The sequence below is a fragment of the Chiloscyllium punctatum genome, chromosome 31 (assembly GCF_047496795.1).
Source record: "Chiloscyllium punctatum isolate Juve2018m chromosome 31, sChiPun1.3, whole genome shotgun sequence".
NCBI classification, from domain to species: domain Eukaryota; kingdom Metazoa; phylum Chordata; class Chondrichthyes; order Orectolobiformes; family Hemiscylliidae; genus Chiloscyllium; species Chiloscyllium punctatum.
In genome coordinates, this window is record NC_092769.1 from 70,793,149 (window position 1) to 70,805,019 (window position 11,871).

General features: G+C 54.9%; 1 protein-coding gene across 1 annotated transcript in view; it reads left to right on the top strand.

Annotated features, from left to right (window-relative positions):
- Positions 1-11,871, top strand: part of scyl1 (SCY1-like, kinase-like 1) — a 262,401-nt gene that overhangs the window by 15,947 nt on the left and 234,583 nt on the right. The gene's annotated exons all lie outside the window — the stretch shown is intronic.

Sequence of the window (11,871 nt, forward strand, 5' to 3'; positions counted from 1 at the left end):
GACACACACAGACACACACACACAGACACACACACACACACACACACACAGGCACACACACACAGCCACACACAGACACAGTCACACACACATACACACACACAGACACACACACACACACAGCCACAGTCACACACACATACACACACACAGACACACACATACACACACAGAGACACACACACACAGACACACACACACACACACACACACACACATACACACACACAGACACACACACACACACACACACACACACACAGAGTGGCTCTTCAGTTTCTGTGCTGCCGAAGCTCTCAGGGTAGCTGTTGGAAGCCATCATTTACCACTGTTACAGAGACACGTCTCAGATAAGGCCTCGTTATTGATGCCTTCCTGAAGTGTTTGAGAACAGTTTGTTGCTGTTTGTGACTGTTCACTTCACAACTCCCACCTCGCTTCCCCCCCGATCTAACCCGATCTCAAATCCTGTTGACAAATGGAGTCCACGAACTGTTCTTCTTCAGTTCCGAATCCCACGGCATCTCTGCACACCTGGAATGTAGGTTCTGTCATCCCCTTGCCATGGGAGGTTACATCCTTCTGCTTCCCAATATTCCAAGCTCTGGAATTCCCTCTCTTAAGACTGACTGCTATGACGGGGGCTTAGGCCAAACTTATCCCTCAAGTATCCTCATGATGGCTAACCCACCCTAACCTGTACATCACCGGGCACTATGGGACAATTGAGCACGGCCAATCCACCCTAACCTGCACATCCCTGGGCACTATGGGACAATTTTGCACGGCCAATCCACCCTAACCTGCACATCCCTGGGCACTATGGGACAATTTAGCACGGCCAATCCACCCTAACCTGCACATCCCTGGACACTATGGGACAATTTAGCACAGCCAATCCACCCTAACCTGCACATCCCTGGGCACTATGGGACAATTTAGCACGGCCAATCCACCCTAACCTGCACATCCCTGGGCACTATGGGACAATTTAGCACGGCCAATCCACCCGAACCTGCACATCCCTGGGCACTATGGGACAATTTAGCACGGCCAATCCACCCTAACCTGCACATCCCTGGGCACTATGGGACAATTTAGCACGACCAATCCGCCCTAACCTGCACATCCCTGGGCACTATGGGACAATTTAGCACGGCCAATTCACCCTAACCTGCACATCCCTGGACACTATGGGACAATTTAGCACGGCCAATCCACCCTAACCTACACATCCCTGGGCACTATGGGACAATTTAGCACGGACAATCCACCCTAACCTGTACGTCACCGGGCACTATGGGACAATTTAGCACGGCCAATCCACCCTAACCTGCACATCCCTGGACACTATGGGGCAATTTAGCACGGCCAATCCACCCTAACCTGCACATCCCTGGGCACGATGGGACAATTTAGCACGGCCAATCCACCCTAACCTGCACATCCCTGGGCACTATGGGACAATTTAGCACGGCCAATTCACCCTAACCTGCACATCCCTGGACACTATGGGACAACTTAGCACGGCCAATCCACCCTAACCTGCACATCCCTGGGCACTATGGGACAATTTAGCATGGCCAATCCACCCTAACCTGCATATCCTTGGGCACTATGGGACAATTTAGCATGGCCAATCCACCCTAACCTGCATATCCTTGGGCACTATGGGACAATTTAGCATGGCCAATCCACCCTAACCTGCATATCCTTGGGCACTATGGGACAATTTAGCATGGCCAATCCACCCTAACCTGCACATCCCTGGGCACTATGGGACAATTTAGCACGGCCAATCCACCCTAACCTACATATCTTTGTTGCTGTAGGGAGGTGGTGTTGTACAATCTCCACACAGACTATCACCCAAGGCTGGCACCGTGAGGCAGCAGTGCTAACCACTGAGCCACTGTGACGTTCCACAGCAGGGAGTCTCTATGTTTGTTGACAATACGAACCACTAATGTCACCCTGGAGTCACAATTGGCTGAGATCCCTTCCTCATAACATACATGACCATCCTTTGTAAGTACCAAACCAAACAGGTGAGCAATTCTCTCGTGCTGCACCCAGCTGTCAATCTGCTTGACCTTGGTGGACAGGTGGGAGTCAGGGAGGTGAGTTACTCGCTGCAGTATTCCCTCGCCTCGGACGTGGTCTTGCAGTCACTGTGTTTGTATGGCTGGTCCAGTTGAGGTTCTGGCCATCCAGGGGCAAGTGGGGAGTATTCCCTCACACTCCTGACCTGTGCATTGTGGACGGGCTTTGGTGAGGGGAGGGGGGTAAGTTACTCATTTCAGTATTCCCAGCCTCTGGCCCACTCTTGTGGACAATGTGTTTATGTGGTGAGTCCTGGTCAGTTTTGGGTCAATGGCAACCCCCAGTACGCTGATAGTGGGGGATTCAGCGATGGTAACATCAAGGGGGTGATGGTTAGATTCAGAGATGGTAACACCATTGAATGACAAGGGGGTGATGGTTAGATTCAGTGATGGTAACGCCATTGAATGTCAAGGGGGTGATGGTTAGATTCAGTGATGGTAACACCATTGAATGACAAGGGGGTGATGGTTAGATTCAGTGATGGCAACACCATTGAATGTCAAGGGGGTGATGGTTAGATTCAGTGATGGTAACACCATTGAATGTCAAGGGGGTGATGGTTAGATTCAGAGATGGTAACACCATTGAATGTCAAGGGGGTGATGGTTAGATTCAGTGATGGTAACACCATTGAATGTCAAGGGGGTGATGGTTAGATTCAGTGATGGTAACACCATTGAATGTCAAGGGGGTGATGGTTAGATTCAGTGATGGTAACACCATTGAATGTCAAGGGGGCGATGGTCAGATTCAGTGATGGGAATGACATTGAATGTCAAGGGGGCGATGGTTAGATTCAGTGATGGTAACACCATTGAACGTCAAGGGGCAGAGGTTGGATTGTCCCAGTCTGTTATTGGAGATAGTCATTGCCTGGCATTTGTCTGGCGCCGATATTACCTCCCACCTATGCGCCCAAGCCTGGTTGGTGTCCAGATTCTGCTGCATTTGGACACAGACTGCTTCAGTGTGTGAGGTTCTGAACATTGTGCAATCATTGCCCGATTCGCATCATCAAATGCATAATGTACTTAGTTAACGTTCCTCAGAGTGGTTATCTGCGCACACCTGCTCCAAAACTGGTGAGGGGGAACGAAAATAATCCACCACTCTCAACGCCTTCCTTTGTTGGGCCTGCCTCAGAGACGGGGACAGAGCATGTCTCTCAGAAGCCGAGGGAGGTGGTAGTCAGGAAGGTGGGGGGGGGGGGGGGCGCAGCGTTAGAGCAACCAGCAGCCGAGATCGTTCTCGGTCCTGAGGAAGGAAGGACGATTCCTGCCCAAACCTTGCGGACTGATTGATGCGTCCCTTCTCGCTCTGTGTGCACCAGCTGCGCCGCTCCCAGAGGGGGGGGGGGGAATCGGTTAATCACAATCTCGATGAAAGTAATTCTCCGCGGCGCCAGCTGTGCACTTGTTCGCCAGCCAGCGCTCACCCCGTGCAGGCCGGGCTTGGGGAGGGGGGGGGTGGGGGTGACGCTGATCCACCTCCGGCTCTCCGACTCCAGCCTACGCTCTGTCAGCTGGGTGTGCGTCAATCAGCCAAGACCCTTACCTGCAGGCCCATCACCTCCCACCAGGGTCGCGTTGTTCCTTTAACACACTCTTGTCACCACCGTTTCGGTCATTCTGTATGGGGCCTCACACTCACGTTCACACCCGTAGGCCCCACTTGTATCCTCCTCCCCACGTCCCACTTACATCCTAACCCATGACCATCCACAAGGTCAAATTGCAGCAGCAGCAGCAGCAGTTACATGGGAACAAACCCCCCTTCCCACCTCCCCCCCCTCCCCCTCCCCCCCCACCCCGCAAGACCCTCCTCTGAGCCACTCCCCATCCGAACTTGGGAATATATCGGCCGTTCCTTGGGTCAGAATCCTGGAACTCCCTCCCCCAGGGTCATTGTGGGTCTAACCCACAGCACACGGACTGCAGTGGTTCAAGATGGCCGCTCACCCCCCACCTTCTCAAGGGGGCAATTAGGGACAGGGCAATAAATCCTGGACCCAGCCAGAGACACCACATCTTGTGAAGCGTGATTTAGATATAAAGTATTTCTGCTCATGGCGAGACTGGAACTAAGTGCCATTGAAGTAAGATAGGCACTGAATATCAAATAATGAGCTCAGGATAAAGTCAGACCGCCCAGAGAGGGGGCAGAATGTGGAGGCAGGGGTGGGACCGATGGACGGTGTTGAAGGGTTCAAAGGAAAGCTGGATAAACGCACAAGGGAGAAAGGTCTCAAAGGCGAAGGTGGTGGTCGGATGGGGGAGAGAGACGTAGAGAGGGTGGGGGAAGGCCCACATACCCCAGCAGGGACCGGATGGACCAAATAGCCTGGGTTCCTATTAATGTTTCAGCAATCCCTTCTGTCAGGCGTGTTCAAGACCCCACACCCTCTCACACACAAACACGGGCACTCACTCACACACATACACACTCACACACATACACACAAACACGGGCACACACACTCACACACATACACACTCACACACATACACACAAGCACGGGCACACACACTCACACACATACACACAACACACGGGCACACACAAGCACGGGCACACACACTCACACACATACACACAACACACGGGCACACACAAACACGGGCACACACAAACACGGGCACACATACTCACATACATACACACAACACACGGGCACACACAAACACGGGCACACACAAACACGGGCACACACACTCACACACATACACACACACACACATACACACAAACACGGGCACACACACTCACACACATACACACAAACACGGGCACACACACTCACACACATACACACAACACACAGGCACACACAAACACGGGCGCACACACTCACACACATACACACTCACACACATACACACAAACACGGGCACACACACTCACACACATACACACAAACACGGGCACACACACTCACACACATACACACAACACACGGGCACACACAAACACGGGCACACACACTCACACACATACACACAAACACGGGCACACACACTCACACACATACACACTCACACAACACACCCCCACCACACACACACTCACACTCACACAACACCTCCCCCACCACACACACATACACTCACACAACACGCCCCCACCACACACACACTCACACAACACCCACCTCACACATACACTCCCACAACACCCCCCCACCACATACACACTCCCACAACACCCCCCCACCACACACACACACACTCCCACAACACCCACCCACTACACACACACACACTCACACAACACCCACCTCACACATACACTCCCACAACACCCCCCCACCACACACACACACTCACACAACACAGCCCCACCACACACACACTCACACAACACCCACCTCACACACACACTCCCACAACACCCCCCCACCGCACACACACTCACACAACACACCCCCACCACACACACACTCACACAACACACCCCCACTACACACACACACACTCACACAACACCCACCTCACACATACACTCCCACAACACCCCCCCACCACACACACACACTCACACAACACACCCCCACCACACACACACTCACACAACACACCCCCACTACACACACACACACTCACACAACACCCACCTCACACACACACTCCCACAACACCCACCCACTACACACACACACACTCACACAACACCCACCTCACACATACACTCCCACAACACCCCCCCACCACACACACACACTCACACAACACAGCCCCACCACACACACACTCACACAACACCCACCTCACACACACACTCCCACAACACCCCCCCACCGCACACACACTCACACAACACACCCCCACCACACACACACTCACACAACACACCCCCACTACACACACACACACTCACACAACACCCACCTCACACATACACTCCCACAACACCCCCCCACCACACACACACTCACACAACACCCCCCCACCTCACACACACTCACACAACACCCACCTCACACATACACTCCCACAACACACCCCCACCACACACACACTCACACAACACCCACCTCACACACACACTCACACAACACACCCCCACCACACACACACTCACACAACACCCACCTCACACATACACTCCCACAACACACCCCCACCACACACACACACACTCACACAACACCCACCTCACACATACACTCCCACAACACCCCCCCACTGCACACACACTCACACAACACACCCCCACCACACACACACTCACACAACACCCACCTCACACATACACTCCCACAACACCCCCCCACTGCACACACACTCACACAACACACCCCCACCACACACACACTCACACAACACCCACCTCACACATACACTCCCACAACACCCCCCCCCACACACACACACACTCACACAACACACACCCCCACCGCACACACACACACTCACACAACACCTCCCCCACCACACACACACACTCACACAACACACCCCCACTACACACACACACACTCACACAACACCCACCACACACATACACTCCCACAACACCCCCCCACCACACACACACTCACACAACACACCCCCACCACACACACACTCACACAACACCCCCCCACCGCACACACACTCACCCAACACCCCCACACCACACACACTCACACAACACCCCCCCACCACACACACACACACACTCACACAACACAACCCCATCACACATACACTCCCACAACACCCCCCCACCACACACACACTCACACAACACACACCCCCACCGCACACACACACACTCACACAACACACCCCCACTACACACACACACACTCACACAACACCCACCTCACACATACACTCCCACAACAACCCCCCACCACACACACACACTCACACAACACACCCCCACCACACACACACACTCACACAACACACACCCCCACCGCACACACACACACTCACACAACACACCCCCACTACACACACACACACTCACACAACACCCACCTCACACATACACTCCCACAACACCCCCCCACCACATACACACTCCCACAACACCCCCCCACCACACACACACACACTCCCACAACACCCCCCCACTACACACACACACACTCACACAACACCCACCCCCACCACACACACACACTCACACAACACACCCCCACTACACACACACACTCACACAACACCCACCTCACACATACACTCCCACAACACCCCCCCACCACACACACACACTCACACAACACAGCCCCACCACACACACACTCACACAACACCCACCTCACACACACACTCCCACAACACCCCCCCACCGCACACACTCACACAACACACCCCCACCACACACACACTCACACAACACACCCCCACTACACACACACACACTCACACAACACCCACCTCACACATACACTCCCACAACACCCCCCCACCACACACACACACTCACACAACACACCCCCACCACACACACACTCACACAACACACCCCCACTACACACACACACACTCACACAACACCCACCTCACACATACACTCCCACAACACACCCCCACCACACACACACACTCACACAACACACCCCCACCACACACACACTCACACAACACCCACCTCACACACACACTCCCACAACACCCCCCCACCACACACACACACTCACACAACACACACCCCCACCGCACACACACACACTCACACAACACACCCCCACTACACACACACACACTCACACAACACCCACCTCACACATACACTCCCACAACAACCCCCCACCACACACACACACTCACACAACACACCCCCACCACACACACACACTCACACAACACACACCCCCACCGCACACACACACACTCACACAACACACCCCCACTACACACACACACACTCACACAACACCCACCTCACACATACACTCCCACAACACCCCCCCACCACATACACACTCCCACAACACACCCCCACCACACACACACTCACACAACACACCCCCACTACACACACACACACTCACACAACACCCACCTCACACATACACTCCCACAACACCCCCCCACCACACACACACACTCACACAACACACCCCCACCACACACACACTCACACAACACACCCCCACTACACACACACACACTCACACAACACCCACCTCACACATACACTCCCACAACACACCCCCACCACACACACACACTCACACAACACACCCCCACCACACACACACTCACACAACACCCACCTCACACACACACTCCCACAACACCCCCCCACCACACACACACACTCACACAACACACACCCCCACCGCACACACACACACTCACACAACACACCCCCACTACACACACACACACTCACACAACACCCACCTCACACATACACTCCCACAACAACCCCCCACCACACACACACACTCACACAACACACCCCCACCACACACACACACTCACACAACACACACCCCCACCGCACACACACACACTCACACAACACACCCCCACTACACACACACACACTCACACAACACCCACCTCACACATACACTCCCACAACACCCCCCCACCACATACACACTCCCACAACACCCCCCCACCACACACACACACACTCCCACAACACCCCCCCACTACACACACACACACTCACACAACACACACCCCCACCGCACACACACACACTCACACAACACACCCCCCACTACACACACACACACTCACACAACACCCACCACACACACACACTCACACAACACCTCCCCCACCACACACACACACTCACACAACACACCCCCACCACACACACACTCACACAACACACCCCCACCACACACACTCACACAACACCCCCCCACCACACACACACTCCCACAACACACCCCCACCACACACACACACTCACACAACACCTCCCCCACCACACACACACACTCACACAACACACACCCCCACCGCACACACACACACTCACACAACACACCCCCACTACACACACACACACTCACACAACACCCACCTCACACATACACTCCCACAACACCCCCCCACCACATACACACTCCCACAACACCCCCCCCACCACACACACACACTCCCACAACACCCCCCCACTACACACACACACACTCACACAACACACACCCCCACCGCACACACACACACTCACACAACACACCCCCACTACACACACACACACTCACACAACACCCACCACACACACACACTCACACAACACACCCCCACCACACACACACTCACACAACACACCCCCACCACACACACTCACACAACACCCCCCCACCACACACACACTCCCACAACACACCCCCACCACACACACACACTCACACAACACCTCCCCCACCACACACACACACTCACACAACACACCCCCACCACACACACACTCACACAACACACCCCCACCACACACACACACTCACACAACACCCACCTCACACATACACTCCCACAACACCCCCCCACCACACACACACACTCACACAACATCCCCCCACCACACACACACTCACACAACACACCCCCACCACACACACACACTCACACAACATCCCCCCACCACACACACACTCACACAACACCTCCCCCACCACACACACACACTCACACAACACACCCCCACCACACACACACTCACACAACACACCCCCACCACACACACACACTCACACAACACACCCCCACCACACACACACTCACACAACACCCACCTCACACATACACTCCCACAACACACCCCCACCACACACACACTCACACAACACACCCCCACTACACACACACACTCACACAACACCCCCCCACCGCACACACACACTCACACAAACCTCCCCCACCGCACACACATACACTCACACAACACACCCCCACCACACACACACTCACACAACACACCCCCACTACACACACACACTCACACAACAACCCCCACCACACACACATACACTCACACAACACACCCCCACTACACACACACACTCACACAACACCCACCTCACACATACACTCCCACAACAACCCCCACCACACACACATACATTCACACAACACACACCCCCACCGCACACACATACACTCACACAACACACCCCCACCACACACACTCACACAACACACCCCCCACCGCACACACACTCACACAACACACCCCCACCACACACACACTCACACAACACACCCCCACCACACACACTCACACAACACACCCCCACCGCACACACACTCACACAACACACCCCCACTGCACACACACACTCACACAACACCCACCTCACACATACACTCCCACAACACCCCCCCACTGCACACACACTCACACAACATCCCCCCACCGCACACACACTCACACAACACGCCCCCACTACACACACACACACTCACACAACACCCCACCTCACACACACACTCACACAACACCCCTCCACCGCACACACACTCACACAACACACCCCACCACACACACTCACACAACACACCCACACCGCACACACACACTCACACACAACACGCCCCCATCACACACACACACTCACACAACACACCCCCCCACCACACACACACAACACACACCCCACCGCACACACACTCACACTCACACAACACCCCTCCACCACACACACTCACACAACACCCCCCCACCGCACACACACTCACACAACACACCCCCACTACACACACACACACTCACACAACACAACCTCATCACACACACACTCACACAACACCCCCCACCTCACACACACTCACACAACACACCCCCACCACACACACACACACTCACACAACACCCCACCACACACATACACTCCCACAACACCCCCCCACTGCACACACACTCACACAAAACACCCCCACCACACACACACACACTCACACAACACCCCCCCACCTCACACACACTCACACAACACCCACCTCACACATACACTCCCACAACACCCCCCCACCGCACACACACTCACACAAAACACCCCCCCCACCGCACACACACTCACACAACACCCCCCCACCACACACACACACTCACACAACACCCACCTCACACATACACTCCCACAACACCCCCCCACTGCACACACACTCACACAACACCCCCCCACCTCACACACACTCACACAACACACCCCCACCACACACACACACACTCACACAACACCCCACCACACACATACACTCCCACAACACCCCACCACCACACACACACTCACACAACACACCCCCACCACACACACACTCCCACAACACCCCCCCACCACACACACACTCCCACAACACCCCCCCACCACACACACACTCACACAACACCCCACCACACAGATACACTCCCACAACACTCCCCCACCGCACACACACTCACACAACACCCCCCCACTGCACACACACACTCACACAACACCCACCTCACACATACACTCCCACAACACCCCCCCACCACACACACACTCACACAACACCCCCCCACCACACACACACTCACACAACACCCCACCACACAGATACACTCCCACAACACTCCCCCACTGCACACACACTCACACAACACCCCCCCACTGCACACACACACTCACACAACACCCACCTCACACATACACTCCCACAACACCCCCCCACCACACACACACTCACACAACACCCCCCCACCACACACACACTCACACAACACCCCACCACACAGATACACTCCCACAACACTCCCCCACTGCACACACACTCACACAACACCCCCCCACTGCACACACACTCACACAACACCCCCCCACCGTGCACACACTCACACAAC